The 16,601-nt window shown below is 39.7% G+C and overlaps 1 protein-coding gene across 6 annotated transcripts in view; it reads right to left on the minus strand.

The window, feature by feature from the left end:
* The window catches only part of SEMA4D (semaphorin 4D), a 106,094-nt gene that overhangs the window by 89,033 nt on the left and 460 nt on the right, over positions 1–16,601 (minus strand). Inside the window, exon 1 of one of the 6 annotated variants that reach the window (XM_087926859.1) lies at positions 16,273–16,584. The exons of 2 other annotated variants lie outside the window; for them this stretch is intronic. The gene's annotated coding sequence lies outside the window, so the exon portion shown is untranslated. Of the gene's footprint in view, positions 1–16,085; positions 16,585–16,601 lie in introns of those variants that run through there. 3 more of the 6 variants (XM_087926853.1, XM_087926851.1, XM_026703935.2) reach the window with 3 other exon arrangements.

The following is a 16,601-nucleotide window of genomic DNA, read 5'->3' on the forward strand; positions in this document are numbered from 1 at the left end:
TTTGGCATAAGCTAAGGGTGACAAAGTCTCAAAGGAGTACTTAACACAACATGTATTATCTGATGACACATACAAGTAAGCTTTGAGGTCAATAAATGTTACAAAATTCTCATCACCTAAAGCTTTGTCTTCCAACATTTGACCTTGCAGTTTCAAAGGCAGTCTGCTATGTCTGATTCTATAATTCTGAAGGTATTGTACTGTATACAAACTTGCTAAGTTCAAACTATGGCTATTACTTTAAAAAGCATCTGTGTCTCCTAATTGTTTTTTTTTTTTAGTTTCTCTATTTGAATTTCTGCAGCAAATTAGTCACTGTTCCTTCCTAAATCATACTATAAATTTCTATAGTTTATGGTTTAGACTCATTTCTCACTCTTAACAATTAAGAGATGTGGACTTCAACTCTCAGAATTCTCCAACCAGTACTGTTGAGAAATATTGTGGGGAAAAATGGAGAAATACTGGTTTAGAGCAGTGGTCGCCACCTGGTGGGCTGCAGCCCACTGGTGGTCTGCGAGAAAATTTTGATGGGCTGCAGAGAAATGTCACTCCCAGAGCACCCCCCAAAGCAATTAATCCAGGCTGTGCGGGAACACAAGGCTGTGCTGCTCACATGGCCCACGGGAACCATCCCCACCCACTTATTCCTTACCTGGCAAACTTTCCTGCTAAATTGCTATTCCTTCCACCACCACCCCACCACCCCGGACTATCAGTTGTGCTATGCCAGGAGATTAGATTAGCTAGAAAGCAGGAAATTGTTGGATTTCTTGCTTTCTAGCTAATCTTTAGATTTTAAAAAGAGCCGAACCTCCCTTAGGACTGAAGGTTCTATTATTCAGTTGCAGACTCAGATAGCCAATGGCAGAAACACAGATCTCTAAGTGAATCTGTGATTCTGTGAGCACCTCAATCTGCCTGCCTGCTTTCCCTGATTTTGGGTAAAAGTTGCTCCCACCCCGCCTTTGTGTATTTGTGTGTGTGTGTGTGAGAGAGAGAGAGGGGGGGGGTTAGATCAGATATCTCTCTCTCCCACCAACATCAGCAAGCCACTGTCAGGCAAAATTCATATTAGTGGTCCCCGGGATTTAAAGTTATGACTTTGGTGGTCCCTGAGGTCACCAACCCCTGGTATAGAGTATTCTGAGAACTGAGCCAGTTAGAAATTGTTTGCAAATCACAGCTCAGAAATCACCAGTCTTCGGTTTTCTCATGTGTTCTCAACGTCATGGCCAGCATGTAAACCTTCCCAGGTTATATTAGCTAACAATAGTGAGGCCTCTAAAACTAACTATATCTACATAACTGAAGGTTTTCAAGAATAGAATGGACAACCACTTGACTGGCTTCTGCCTTGAGGAAGGGGTTGTACTAGAAGACTTCTGAGATCTCTTCCAGTCCCATAATTCAGAAGAACGTTCATTTTTATAACATAGAGCAAATAAATCTTAAAAAGCTGTTACAATAATTAAGATGCCAAATTTTTCAACTGTCTTAATCACTTTAGTCTTTGTGATATTTACAAACATTTTGAACAGAAGTTCTGGATATTCCTTGTAATTCCTGAAGAACCATAAATCACTCTTTTTGCCAGGACAAAAAGAGCTGTGAGAGAACCTGAACACCAGAAAGGTTCATTCCAATTATTACAATAATAATTCTAACCATTACTGTACATCAATAACCCACATCACCAAATGGGAAGTGCCCCTGTCTTTGTGGCACAACTGGGTCCCAAACCAAAGTTTCTGTGGAAGTGATTTCAAAACACATTATCTGCCCTGAAAATATATGCACACAAACTTGAGCATACGCTTGAACATAATCTAGCAAATTACTGAAGCTACTCATACCCATACTCTTTCTGACAGAAAGAAATACAATCTTTCCAACAGAGGACACCAAAACCCGTTAATTCCTGTCCTCACCTGTCATTTTCAGTCCCACAGGAAGTGGTAGAGTAACAGCTATCAGAAAACCTTCCCCCAAATAACTGTGTTGCTGTCAAATCCAAGAGATTTGATTGCACACATCTACCTACACAAGGTGCTCCCCCTTAAGCCCACTTACTTTTAAAGCTTTTAAAAAATAGTCTCACATGGTACCAAAGCATTAAATATACTTATCCAAATAACACTAAAGCTCTGTAACTGCATAAGCTTTTTACCAGTTGGACTTGAAATATCAGACAATGATTTAAAAAGAAATTGGAAAAGGCCCTGAAGATGATTGCATGCTTCAATACTTCAAACATCAAAATGAACTTTCTTTATGAAAAGCACTCCCATGTAGCTAAAACATAAATTCCACTTGCAGAATCAGTACATGAAAAATGGACACCTGTTGTTATTCCTGAATTGCTGTATTATGGAACAAATTGGATAAGGCCTCTCCCTACTTCAATTTTACACTGTGGAGTTAAAAAAAATCAATGGAAAAGTTATTCAGTATGAATTTTTTTCAGGAAAAAAAAATCCAATAATTCCTTTCTCCAAAAAATCAAACAAAAACCAAATCAAGAACCACTAAACATGCTCATTCATTGATAATAAGGAATGGATATGAACTGCTAATTTTGCATTGGACAAATTTGACAATTTTAAATGAATATTTTCAGGTGCTTGAGTTAAACCTATGTGTGAGAATTTGTCAGAATATTTTCCAATGTAAACTGAAATTCAAACTGCGCTCCAGATAATTCCTTATCCCCAGAACTACATTTTTGAAGTTTTCCATTCTTTTTACCCCTATATTTTCTATGAAAGATTTAGGGATGTGTCAGCTTTTCTTAGAAAGATTTCTATGCAAATAAAAATAAATTCCTTGTAAACACCCCGCCCCCCCACTCTAGGTAACACATTTGCCTTGATGAAGCACTGTTTGATCCTGAATTAAGACCTCAGAAACAACAGAAAGAAGAAATATGAATACAGATGTAAGACATGTGCAATGGCCAGTTTTCCCCTCAAGTTGCCATTCCTAGTTGAAATGAATATCAAAGATTCCCTCTGCTCTCCACTCAATATTTACATGTATTTATGTGGGGTAATGTTTATGCATGTGTATTTATATACCTATGCATACACCTCTGCCAGAAGCCAGGGTAAGGATGAAAAATTATACTAACTGAATAATCATTTTAATAACTACTAATTAAAATTAATTGCCTGGAAAATAAGGTACCACATTTACAAGATGAATGGGCCCCCACCTGCATATATCGAGCATTCTATCATGCAAATCACTCACATCCAAAAGCACACTCCATGCATATTCCCCTCCCTGCAGCAAAAACACTAAATACAAAAATAAAAAACAAAACAGTAAGAGAGAGAAGCAGGATGTCAGCCTCTGAGACAGGTAAGAATCATTAGGTGATTTAAAAGTAAGTTTAATGGATGATAATAATAAGAAACTGAAGGGATAGTGGACCACCTAGTTATCTGCTGCAAGATCGCACAGGCTGACTACAGACAACAGCATGATGAAGCAGCAACAACAATGCACTGGAACATCTGCAAGAAATACCAAACTGCCTGAAAGAAAGACATGGGGGGACCACAAAATAGACAAAGTGACAGCAAAAGAAAAAGCAAAAGTGTTCAGGATTTTAGAATTCAAATAGAAAATAAAAATAATAGAAAAAATAAACAGGATGTAAGCTGTTACATGCTTGTAACTACTTCAAATTTAGCATAATCCAATAAAAAGGGAATTGTTTTTATCTTCTTTCTGAAGCTTTTTACTTTCTTGGGATTCAAATATTTTTTCTTTATTGATTTGGCACTCCATTTCCTATTTTCAATCAAACCGTCATTGCTACATAATACAGTACTGTATCTGATCATTCTTTTGTTCCCAACAGCTTTCTCTAATCTTATCATAGAACCTTTCCTAAGTCCCAACTAAATGACATCAATTAAGATATGGATTTGGTAATGGCAGACATCACACCCATGAAACCAGATCAGCTGCAGGTGAACAGCACTAAGGAAAAAGGGAAACAGGGTAAAAAAAAAGATGAAAGGGTTATTATATATTAAGATGCTATCGCTGCCTTGTATTGTTATCTATTATATAACTGTCTGATAAATAAAACTTAACCATCACCACGACAAGATGAATAGAACAACTTGCCGCAGTCAACTCACCATGGCCAACTGGCTGCAGGCAACTCACCGCAGGAAAATTCAACAATGCAAATTTAATTATTTAAAATAAATAAAAAAGTGTTTTAATTTTTGTCATTCAAATTTTTTTCTGTCCATCTTTTTGCACAAATCTATATGTATAAAAGCGAAATACCACTCACATATCATCACAAAATCTCCAGAACCGTAAAGCCTACAAGCTTGAAATTTGGCAAATATGTTCCTCTTGGCTTCTAAGTGCTCACTAAGAAAGAATTTTTCAAAATGACCATCAGAGCATCAGTATTTCGTATATTATTATTAACACACTCTGATGCTAAGGAGTTCTACTCCCCGTCCCACCTGAAAAGAAATCTGTTCCAAATGCAAAACACAAGCAGGAGAGGAGTTTTAGTTTCACAGCAGCAAACAACTTTAGTACAGAACAGTTGAGCTAAGCCACGCTCAGGCTCCTTGCTGTTTCCTTCTTGCTCACACAGTACTGTTTCACTTTCCAAACAGCCCTCAACTCTCTCACACACTGACAGGATGTTAGCCAGATGAATACAGATGGATGCTGGTAGGGCAGAGGCAGAATTTTTTTCCCCTTATTTTCCTGCCCCAAAACTAAGCCCAACCACATAGATTCGTAGCGAACGCAGGGGTATTGAGCTAGTATTAAATATTCCTAAAAATTCAGTTAGTCCAAACTAGTTCAGGATATATTGCAGACACCTAGATACAAAAGAGTACAAGCAGAAATCAGTCAGAGATCTTTCAATTCCTAGCATATTCATGTGCATTATTCCAGTACATAGTCCTTGTTTAGTGATGAAAGTTATGCTGTGAAAAAGGAGCCTTGAAACTGGAATCAAAAATGCAGCTGTCAGTTTCCCAGTGGTCATGTGATTATGATTTGGGCACTTGACCACCAGAATGCATTTATGGCAGTACAGTACTCTATAGTCAAATGATTGCCACTTGCATCCTTCACACCCAGCTTTTGACAAGCGGGGGGTTAGGGGAGGAAAGCTGGCAGGAACTCCGAAATTACAAGTTATTTGCTTCAGTCAAACTGATGTTGTATGTCAAGTGCAGTCATGTGATATTTCACTTTACAAGTAAGTCATTTATCAACAGAGTTGCCAGTCCCAATTGCAGTTACTAAATGAGGACTATCCATAACTCTTTCACATAAGCTCATATACTCACCAGACACAATAAAACACTCCCAGTATTTCATCAGGAAATAAAGTTCCCATAGCTTTTCAAAATATATTTATCATCTATGTGGCCTATACAATTAATCAAACTGAAACACTCATTTGTTCCACACCCAAGGAAAATAATTTCTAAATTACATACAAGATTACATAACATTAGTGTTTATCTCCTGTATGTACTTTAGAAACATACAGTTTATATTGTTTATTATTATTGGATAAAAGCAAAAGTGCTCAAATTTAAGAGTAAGAACGTTTCAACTTTACATTTTCCTCAAACCAAATTTGGATTGGATTTTCCGCACTTTTCTCCATTGAGCTAGATGCACTTAACTGTAACAAGCATATATACCATCAAATAATGTCCTAGAATTTTTATTTCTCAAACTACATCCTCTAGAATTAGTTCCACAGAAGTAAAGGGGAGGACCCTCTTTTTTTAGCCTCTTGTAGAGAGGGCAGGGTTTTTCCCTTTAGCCTCTTAGAACAATTGCTATGGATGCCACTGAAAAGCAGTGTTGAGACAAGAAGAGATGAGTATGTTTGAAATTTTTTACTCTTTAGTCACAAATGTTAAAGTCTTCACAAGGCAATAAGTGGGGGGCAGGGACCCACACTCCATCAGCCATCCACTTCCACATGGAGACTGCTCCAGGGATGCCCATGGGTTTTTTTTTTCCTAAAGTACAACAGAAGGGGTTGACAACTGACATTCAAAATCTCCAAAATCTGTTGGTCAGAGGAGTTAAGGCGACATATTTTTATGAAAATGTTTTGGGGCCTCTAAGACTTGAAAACCCTGACTTAGAAAATAGGTGGGGTGCCAGTTTCATTAAATCAGTAAACATATTGCAAAATGCAGAAACTATAGCTATCTCTTTAGAACATAACACATGCTTATGCTAATCATTCTTACTCTGTATCAGTCTTCAACAAAATAGCAATAGCATTTAGACTTATATACTGCTTCACAGTGCTTTACAGCCCTCTCTAAGCTGTTTACAAAGTCAGCATATTGCCCCCAACAATCTGGGTCCTCATTTTACCGACCTCAGAAGGATGGAAGGCTGAGTAATCTTGAGCCAGTGAGACTCGAAATGCTAGCAGTCGGCAGTCAGAACTGGCCTGCAATACTGCATTCAAGTCACAATTCTTGATATTCAATGCTTTTAAGTATACATTCAAGCATATTTACCACAAATAAATTCAACTATGTTCCAGAGGATAATTTCTTACAAATGTGTTTCATGCTATAACCAGCCAAAATTAAGGGTCTCTGTTATTAACAAGTCATATATTAACAGGTCTGCAAAATTGAGATGTGATGTGCAAACAGCATATTTACACATTACCAATTGTTTATTTTACAATATAAACTCTGGACAATAAGAAAGAGAAATCCTGACAATTTAGCAACTAAAAGTATAAATACTGAGGGGGAAGAAGGGAACAATATACTGGGGGGGCAGGACAACCTGTGCAATTATACATGTAGTTGAAATCAGTTGCTTGATAACTGCAGGCATATCAAATAACATTTTCTGCTACTACACAATGAATTCTGGCCTCGCAAAATGGGTAGACATCTGGGTTCAAAATATAAGCAGGATGAGGCCCATTTAGGATTCTGATAGGAGACTGACTACCAGAATTTAGGCTAAGCGGAGAAGTCAAAAAACATCTTACAAGGCAGCCAAACAAAGCATTGCATATTGTTACCTCCAGAAAACTGCATAAACATGTGCATGAAATTGCCAGAGGCTCTCAGTGTGAGGGAAATTTTCACTTTTTAATTAGACAATTTTCAAAGTTTGTATATTAGATGTTTGTTCATAAAAGTGCTAAGCTGTACAGCCTAAAAATGCAGGCTTCAGTGACTACCAATATGAACAGGAACTGAGGTAATTAGATCAAATTTTGCCAGGAAGCTGGACTTCTTCTGATCTTCTGAAATCAGGAAGTAGACAGGTTTTGGTACTCAAAAGCCACCTGCAAATTAGATCTGTTATCTGACCTTGTTCTGCTGATTAAGAGGGTGCAATTGGAATAGAGAAGTGGTAAATAGTTTATAGACAGAGGGGGTTGTGCTTCTTGCCTTGAAAGAGGAAGTGGTGTAACTCTGAAGATCAAATTCTAGTTTTCTTTGTTTTGGAGAAGATAGCAGAGATGAAAATGGAAAGAACCCTGTATGAAAGAAGTTATATAGATTAGCTTTTAATATAGTTTTAGATTCTGGTATATAGATGATCTCTACCAAGACCTGGATACCGGGAGACCATGCTTCTTGGATTTCTCAAGATTGTCTATTATGGAATCCTAGATTATCTGAGAACAGTGTTGGAGGCACCATCATTCAATGGTTTTACTCCTAGCTGTGGAATATAAAGAAGATGGCCTTGATGAAAATATGCAAGAATTGTTAATTAGGTAACAATTAGGGCTGAAACACTATTTTTAAAGTCCAGAAAAATGACAACATTCAAAAGTTGCTTAACCAATAATTTGCACAAGCAGCAAACACATGCACCCACCGCTCACACAAATGGAGCTGCACACGCTCACCCACCATTTTCAAATCCTGGTTTGGAATAGGCTGTAGCCTGGTAGTAAGTCATTGCCCAGGTGCTGAGGACCACTGAACTAGAGCAGTGGTCGCCAACCAGTAGGCCGGGGACCACTGGTGGTCTGTGAGAAAATTTTGGTGGTCCGCAGAGTAATGTTCCCCCCCAAACACCCCCCCAAAGCAATTAACTCAGACTACTGGGAAAAAACTGCACCGCCCACATGGCCCGCCTACCCGCTGGCTCCCACATTTCAGCCGAGTGCAAACCTTACCTTGAGTAGAGCAATGAGAGCTGGAACTGGAAGGTAAAATCAACAGCGGGGGAGGGAAATCTGCCCCGCGGTGGCTTGCTGACGTTGGTAGGAAAGTCGCTCCCATATTCCAGAACTGCAGTAGTCACAGGACTGGCCCTTTGGTCATCCCGGAGCAGCTCCTCCAGTCCATGGCAGGCCGGTGCACCTGGGTGGAGCAGCTGCTCTGGGATGACCAAAGGGCCAGTCCTGTGACTCTTGCAGCTCTGGAATATGGGACCGACTTTCCCATCAACGTCAGCAAGCCTTCGTCAATCAAAATTCATATTAGTGGTTCGTGAGATTTAAAATTATGAGTTTGGTGGTCCCTGAGATCCAAAAGGTTGGCAACCCCTGCACTAGAGGGTAAGAAAGGGTCAAAGATATTGCACAATCAGGTTTTCAAGATTATGTTATGGTAGCCAAGATCAATAAAGTAATTTTACCTTTTCTGATCTTGTCTACCTACTGGTCCTAACACCACTGACTGGTTGGTTTCAGGTAATGATAATGAGAAGAGAGCTATAGAATCCTTGCCCCCTCCTGTATGGGCTACCACAAGCTTCAGTTTTCTTCTCCTGTTCTTGAATGTCTGCAAGAAACTGCTTGGGGAGTTTATTTCCTTGAAGTATGATCAGTATACAGGTAGTCCTAATGTAGTGATTACCTTTTTAGTTACTTATTCACAGTTACCACAATAATAAAAAAGTGTATAGCCAATACTTATATTAATAGTTTTCACAGGTCTGCAAAACAAAGGAAAGTTAGTTAGTTTCACTTAGTGACCGCTTTGCTGAATGGGTTGTTGGTTGTAATTGTAGCCTCTAAATGAGGACTACTTACATATTACCAGTTTTATGTTTCCATCCTAAGCCAGACAGAAAATTCAGTGAACAATTTTACACGGTGCCTGGAGGTAGTTAATGACTAGATGAGAAAAATTGACTGCAATTGAATTTAGTAAGACAGAGTGATTTAGATGATGGAATACTAGGGGAACTCATCAAACTTTCAGATGACCTAAGCTGGCAGGAATAGCCAACACTCCACAAGATAGGCTCAAAATCTAGAAGGATCTCAACAGTCTTGAACCCTGGGTCCTATTTAACAAAATGAAATTCAATGGTGAAGGAACTAATGTTTTACATTTAGACAAGAAAAATCAAATGTACAGGTATAGAATGGGAACCTTTGGGGACAACCACTCATGCCCTTACCACCCTGAGACTGATTTACTGCAATTTATTTTCCTTGCAGCTACCTTTAAGGACTACTTGGATATTTCAATTGCTGCAGAAAACAGCAACCCACATGATGATAGGCAACAACTGTTTCAACATTATAACATCTAAACTGTGGAGGTTGTATGGTTTCCAAGATTTCAAAGCACTGGTTTTGACTATAAAGTCTTTACAGGTAGTCCTTGACTTATGACCATTTGTTCAGTGACTATTTGAAATTGTGACAGTGTTGAACAAATAGTGGTTACAACTAGTCCTCAGACTAGTTATGGCTGTCTCAGCATCCCTGCAGTCACATGATTGCGATCTGGGAGCTTACCAATCAGTTTGTACTTATGATAGTTACAGGATCTTGTGATCATTAATTGTGACCTTCCCTATCATTTCCCCAGATAATTAATGAGAAAATCAGCAGGAAATGTTGCGAGTCACTAGGGTAAGTCCCAACACTTGCTCGCTCTCTCCCAGTCCTTCTACACTCAAGTTTCAACAGCAATATGTACCGTCTGCTGCACCTTCACCTCCCTCACACTCACCTGGGACTTACTTGCCTGTCATCCTGTCTGTGAGCGATTTGGGACTTGCAACTTCCTGCAAGCTTCCCCACTGACATGGATGTAGGAAGCCCTCAGGAAGCTGCCTTACATAACAACTGTGGGATTCAGGTAACAATGGCAAGGATTGCTGTCACTAAATTATGCATTCATTCACGTTTTATGACTCATTGCTTAGCATTGGTTTAAATGTTAATGTGTTGTTGGATTTAATGAAATAATCTTATTTTTAATTTATTAGCTAAGAAATATTTTTGCATGAATCACCTACATAGTCAGCGGGAATAAAGTTGCATATAAAAATCTTTTAACTATTCAACTTTTAAAAGTTACAAGCTATTAATTACTGACGTGTAACAGGTAAATTGTGCAAAATGCCTATATTCAACTAAGATACACAATGAAGACAGAGAATAAATATAACACTTTAGAAATGGGACCATACTTAAAAAGGGAACATTGTACTTACTGCATTTATATATTTCTTCTCAGCAAAATTAGATAACATGATTTAATGTTTTATTATTTACCTATGAATATGGTACTATTTTAAACATGGTGGTGGGTGGAATAGTCTTTCTCTTAAACTGCTGTGTCAAAGTTTATTTCTCAAAAGCACAGAGAACTGATAAAGTGGAATACAATGTTCTGGGAAAACAGCGACAGAAATTTTGGTACACTATTGCAACATCTTTTGTTTTTCATGAAGTGTTATCAGGGCATGAGACATTCTTTCTGATTTAATAATGGACGAATTGTCCCTTTTAGAATCCAACTAATTGTTATTTCTTGATCAGAAAGAAATTTTCACTTGTTAAATGTCATGGAATATAGTATAATGTTTGTGTTTCCTACTGTGGAAAGTTATTCTTATCTAGAAAAATATGTGAAGACACTTATATGGATCACCTCTGCAGCATCCAAATTAATTGTATAGTATGCTAGCCATTCTCACATGATTAAGCTCCCACACTCAATGATTGGAAAAACAAGATAGCAGCAGAGAAAAAATTTAGAGCAGAGGCAGAATTTTAATCAAAATAGGAAAATTTCCTTTTTAGTAAGAACACAGCTTTACTCCAACATACTTATTCTGCACTTTATATCTTATGCCATTTTTACTCTATCCTATTCAAAAGGCAATGGATGTCTCACATCACATTATTAAAACTAAAAACAATAATTAAAAACATAACAATAAAACTGGAGATGAAATGTGATGAAAATGTAAATAAAATATTCCCACATGACCAATTTAGAATAGCTTAACTAAAACTCAAGATAACTAAGAGAGATAACAGACTGTGTCTTTGTAAGAGCAGCTCATGACAAATTTGGTTCCACTAAAATTAAGCATTATTAGATATAATTTTGAATTATGTGTTGGGTCTTTCAGTCTGTTAAAGAAAGAAAAAACTCCCACCCCCCCCAAAAAAAAACCACATACAAAAAGGTATCAGAACAAACTGGGAAACTGAGGTATGAAAACATTGAGGAAGCTACACTGTAGAACTGCATGTACCTATTTATAATTTCTTCAGTGGCCTGAAACTGAATTACCTAACCAGAAAGATCTACAAGATCTATCAAGCTGAGTTGCCTTATAGAACAACAGGAGTCAAGACATTACAGAAGTCTCTCCCAACCAGGTGCCCTCAGGACATTTTAAGTCTGTATGTCTAGCATGTACCATGTAGCTGAAGACTGGTGGAAGGATCCGAAGTACTGAATTGAACTAGATTCTCCAGTAAATATGAGTAAGCAAACTGCTAAGAGCAAATTATTTCATTGAACATCCTGAAGTGATCTGCCTTCCAGGCTTGGAGATCCCAAGCCATTTTATGCTTTAATCTAGAAAATAATTTCTGGTATGTTTTCTGTAGTTAAAGAAAGGAATAAAGCCAAGTCAATATAACTTGCTTTGTGTGAAAGCTCAAGAAAACATCTTTGAAAAAAATGTTCTGCACAAATTACTTTCTACCAGATGGAGGAGATAGATATTACAGAGTAATATATACTGAAGACTCTAGGATAGGGAAAGCTACTTCATACATTTATCTATTTGATCTAGTGGTTAAGGCATCATACTAAAAAATAGGAGATTCTGAGTCTGAATCCTATTTTAGGCATGAAAGCCAACTCGGTGACTTTGGTCCAGTCAGTCTCTGTCAGCCTCACAGGGTGTTATGGGGAAAATAAGAAGAAGGATTATTATAGCTATGTTTGCTGCCTTGAGTTATTTATAAAATTAACAAAAGGCAGGATTTTTTAAAAAATAATTCTACATTTGTCTTCAACCAATAGACTGAAGTCTACTAGCCTTGTCTATAAACTGGTTCATTGTTCCATAAGCAGCAAGGGACATCACTGAGAGAGAGAAAAAACATTTCATTCAAAAATGAATGCATGCAGTTAGTAGTAGGGGTTGCACAAAGCTCTTCCTATCGGTTTTGCCAGCTCCAAGAGCTAAAATAAAACTTTCAGTCTAGTAACTTCTGTGTTCCTATTTTAATACCACTGTCTAGCAAGTTAGATCCCCTCCTCAATGATGTGAAAGGGGGAACCACAAAATTTTTGTTTAAAATTTTTTTTCAACAAAAGTGATGTACCAGAAACATTTATTTTTTTTAATACAAGGACAGATTCCTTGTCTTTTTTAATATCTTATTACTATAAATTTTAGTGGACATGAATTTATGTAAACATGTGCATGTAGCCCCTACTCAATATCTCAAAGGTTTTCCAAACCTCCATGCAACATGCAGAGGTTTCTCAAACCTTTGAAAGAGAAAAAGCAAAAAAGGCAAAACCTGGAGATCATTATGGGACTAATTAGAATAAGACATTACTGTTACATTTGGAAATGTTGAAGGCCACTAGACTATAATTTCACTGAAACAGAGCGGGGGTAAGCTTAAGGCCATTCAAAGCAAGGAATTCCTTTTATATCTTATTCCCTTTTATTCAACCTTAAATATCGTATTTGCTCCATTTGTAGCCCCCTTCACAGTTTGTTACATTAACTCCAAGCCTGATTTATTCTTGTCATGTAATAAATTTTTGAACCATCATAATCCCACATAGCATACTATCTAATGGATAGGCAGTGATATGTTCATATTTTATCTGGGGAAAAATTAAGACATGAAAATAGTAATCTTTGCTTCCAGCTTTACAATGACCAGCAATTCGTTTGGCAGCTACCTCGTTTAGCAACTGTTCAAAAATATGATGGTAATTTTTAAAGAAATTCATTTTCTGACCAATGTGCATACTTAAGACCAAATTTTATGCACAATGCTAAAAAAAGATCTCTTCCACAAGGCCACAAGATTATTTACACCAGGGGTCCCCAACCACCGGGCCGTGGACCGGTACCGGTCCATGGAACATTTCCTACCGGGCCGCCGGTTTGCTGGGCGCCGCCATCTTGTTTGACGAGAAAGTGCTTCTGGGTGAGCTTTTCCAGTTGGAAAGCGGCGTTTGGGTCCTGAAGGAATCCTCGTGTCTTAGTTTCACTGAAGGAGGGGGGCAGCTTCAAACAAAACTAAGGCGCGAGGATTCTTTCAGCACCCAAGGCAAGCCGAGTGACTGCCCCGAAGCCATCCCGAAGCGAAGCCCATTGACAAAGGTACAAAGGAGGAGTTGAAGGTGGCGGGGAGAAGCGGGGGACGGCTGGCTGGCCGGTCGCTCGGCTCGCCTTGCCTTGTCATGTGTGCTGATGCCGGTACCAGGCCGCGGATCATTTTGTGATGCCGGTACCGGGCCGTGGCACAAAAAAGGTTGGGGGCCACTGATTTACACTATAGCACCACCCACTTGACAAAGTCTTTTAATCCTGAACAGTATTCACTCCTTGTGGTATAAAAGTTATACATACTTATTGCCAAGATGCAAAACCTCCATATGGGAGTTACACAGCATTGTCAAATCATACCCACGTAAGGGACAGCTATACACAAAGCCTTTAACATCCACTTTGGAGTCCATCAGAACCCAACAAGGTGGTACAATGTCTAAGGTGTTACTTAGAATCAGGGAGGCTGAGGTTCAGGGAGAGCCATAGCCATAGAAACTCACTCAAGCTTAATGTATAAAAATCAGTAAACAAAGTACATTTAGAACAATCATGGCATCTGATATCATGTCTTCCACGCCTTGATGTCAGGATCACTGCAGAGAGTTTGGTTCAAAATCCAACCACACCAAGAGATCATATTTTTAAAATAATAGTAAAATTAAACTTAACTTAAATTAATGCTAATAAAAAATAACATACTGGTAGAATGCAGTTTGGCATGAGGATTAACAAAGTTCTTTCAGGCTATGAGGAATGGGTAAAAATAGGCTCACGCATTACAGGGTTTTTCTGTCAATAAAGCAAGAACTCACTGGAGGATAGATGCATGTGGACAACAGGTGCAGCTCAGCCCCACTCCACATCTCCTCCTCCGTTTGAAATAGCAAATTCCAAAACATTCTATTCATGACCTGAAGAAACACAGGCTGAGAAGGCGCTCTTTGCTTTATCCATCCCAGCTTCCTGAGGATATTATTACAACTCCAAATAATACCTACTCCCACTGGACAAAATGTACCAAAGTCCCAGGTCAGGGAAGGTTCTTTTTACTCTCTTTAATAAAGCAGCATTTTGAAATAATAGCTAGGCACTCTTTTTTAAAAAAATCTATCCACAGACTAGTCAAAATATATAATTATTACTACCACTAAGAAAACCAATAAATCTAGTGAAGTTTGAAGCTATCACTCTTTTAACCCAGCAGTGGGAATTGGGTTCTCCAGAAATTGCTGAACTGCACCTTTCAGCATCCTTCACATTGGTCATGCCAGCCACAGCTGCTGGAGCTTCTAGTTCAGCAAACATCTGGAGGACCAGATGTTTCCCCCACCCCTGTTTAGAATCAGCATTTTGCTCTTGAGCCCATAAACCAAAAGGTAAGAAATAACAGCACAAGAAATGTAAGGTTAACAGTCTGGTGTAACTCAAATTAAAACATAAAGCTAGCATAACATGATTTCACATTGTTTTCTTCTGTATATGTCTCTATCCCACCCCAAAACCAATGTTATCTCCATCTTTACAAAGGGCCCTTTCCTTTCAGCCTTCTACTTATGAAAGCGTCACTGGGGCAGCAGAAAAGGTCTTTGAAATGTTCAGGAACAGTGTAAGGTTGAGCCGCCTCAGTAAATCATGACAGAGCAACAGTGGAAATCCACCTCTTCTACTGAACCTTAGACACAAAGGGGATTGCACATTCAGACTATTAAAAAGAGCGGGGGGAGTAGAGGGGGGTGGAGGTTATAGTAGGCAGGTGAATGTTATGAACACCGATTGCTAAGAAAGAAAACGTGCCCTTGTAGCCAAAGGTCTCGTCATCTAATATTTCTGGGCAGACAAGCATCCAATGGAAAAAGAGTGAAGTAAACTGAATACAAAATGCTGACTCCCCCCCAAGCAATTAAAGCCACCACCTCCCGGAGTGGGAACTCCCCCACCCTCACGCACGAATGCAGCACTGCACTCTTGGTTGTTGTTTTTTCTTCCTCCAAACCTAATCCATTAAGCAATGGAAAGGTTTTGGTATTCATTGTAAGGCGAGCCGCATGTGGAAGGTAAGGGATGTGTTTCAAATATCACAGTCTACGAACCATTCTCCATAGCAGAAAACTAGGGCGGCCAGCCACTGCAACTCCACATTTCCTTTATACTCGCCCGCCACTGCCAAACGACCGCCACTCCCTGCAAACTAGATTTGGGGGAATCCACTACCATTTTCCAAAGACCTTTTCCCCCCGACCATGTAAAACCTGCCATCTTCCGCGTTCTCGGGTCCGAATCGTCCCGCTTTTTTCTAAGCCAAGGATCTACTGTTTATTCCACGCCTGGCGGGGGATACATTTCCAATGCAGACACCCCGCCTCTCCCGTAGCTACAAGCGACCGCACACCGATTACTCTCCACCAGCTCGCTTCAAATGCCTACGTCGCTCCGGTCTTTCAAAAATATCGTCTCCCCACCCCTCCAAGATCCCTGAGCTACAGCCTTGTGCAAATACGAACCTGAGCAAAAACCCTCGCCGCTCACGAGATCCTCCAGCGGCTGAAGGGGCTTGCAAAGCCGGAGCGCTGCTCCTCGCCGCCTCTTTTCTCCTCCTCCCTTTCCCGCCCCCGCGCCCCGCTGCAGCAGGCTTGAAAGACGACGACTGCGGTCAGCGGTACGCACGGGATATGTCGGAGAGGAGCTTACCTGCTACACTGCCCTCCAACTTACTTAGTCGCGGCTTTTGTGAAGAACGCTTCCCCCCCACCCTATCCCGGTTGCAGGAACCGTTCAACCGGGCCTGGCCGCCAGCACGTCAATTGATGGGGAATAAAAAAAAGAGCCCGGCCGCACCGAGAAAGGAGGAGTTGGTGCCAGTGTGTAACAAGTTTGGGTTGCCCCGCAGATATGGCGGCGGTGGCGGTGGCGGCTCCAGCGAGGGAGGAGGAGAAGGCCGAGCGAGCCAATGCAACAGCGGGCGGCCCACAGAAGCTTCTCTGCCCTCCAGCGATCCGCTTCGGGGAGAGAAGCCCAGG

This window comes from Pseudonaja textilis, chromosome 2, assembly GCF_049901715.1.
Source record: "Pseudonaja textilis isolate UNSWEBS1 chromosome 2, rPseTex1.2, whole genome shotgun sequence".
Classification (NCBI taxonomy): domain Eukaryota; kingdom Metazoa; phylum Chordata; class Lepidosauria; order Squamata; family Elapidae; genus Pseudonaja; species Pseudonaja textilis.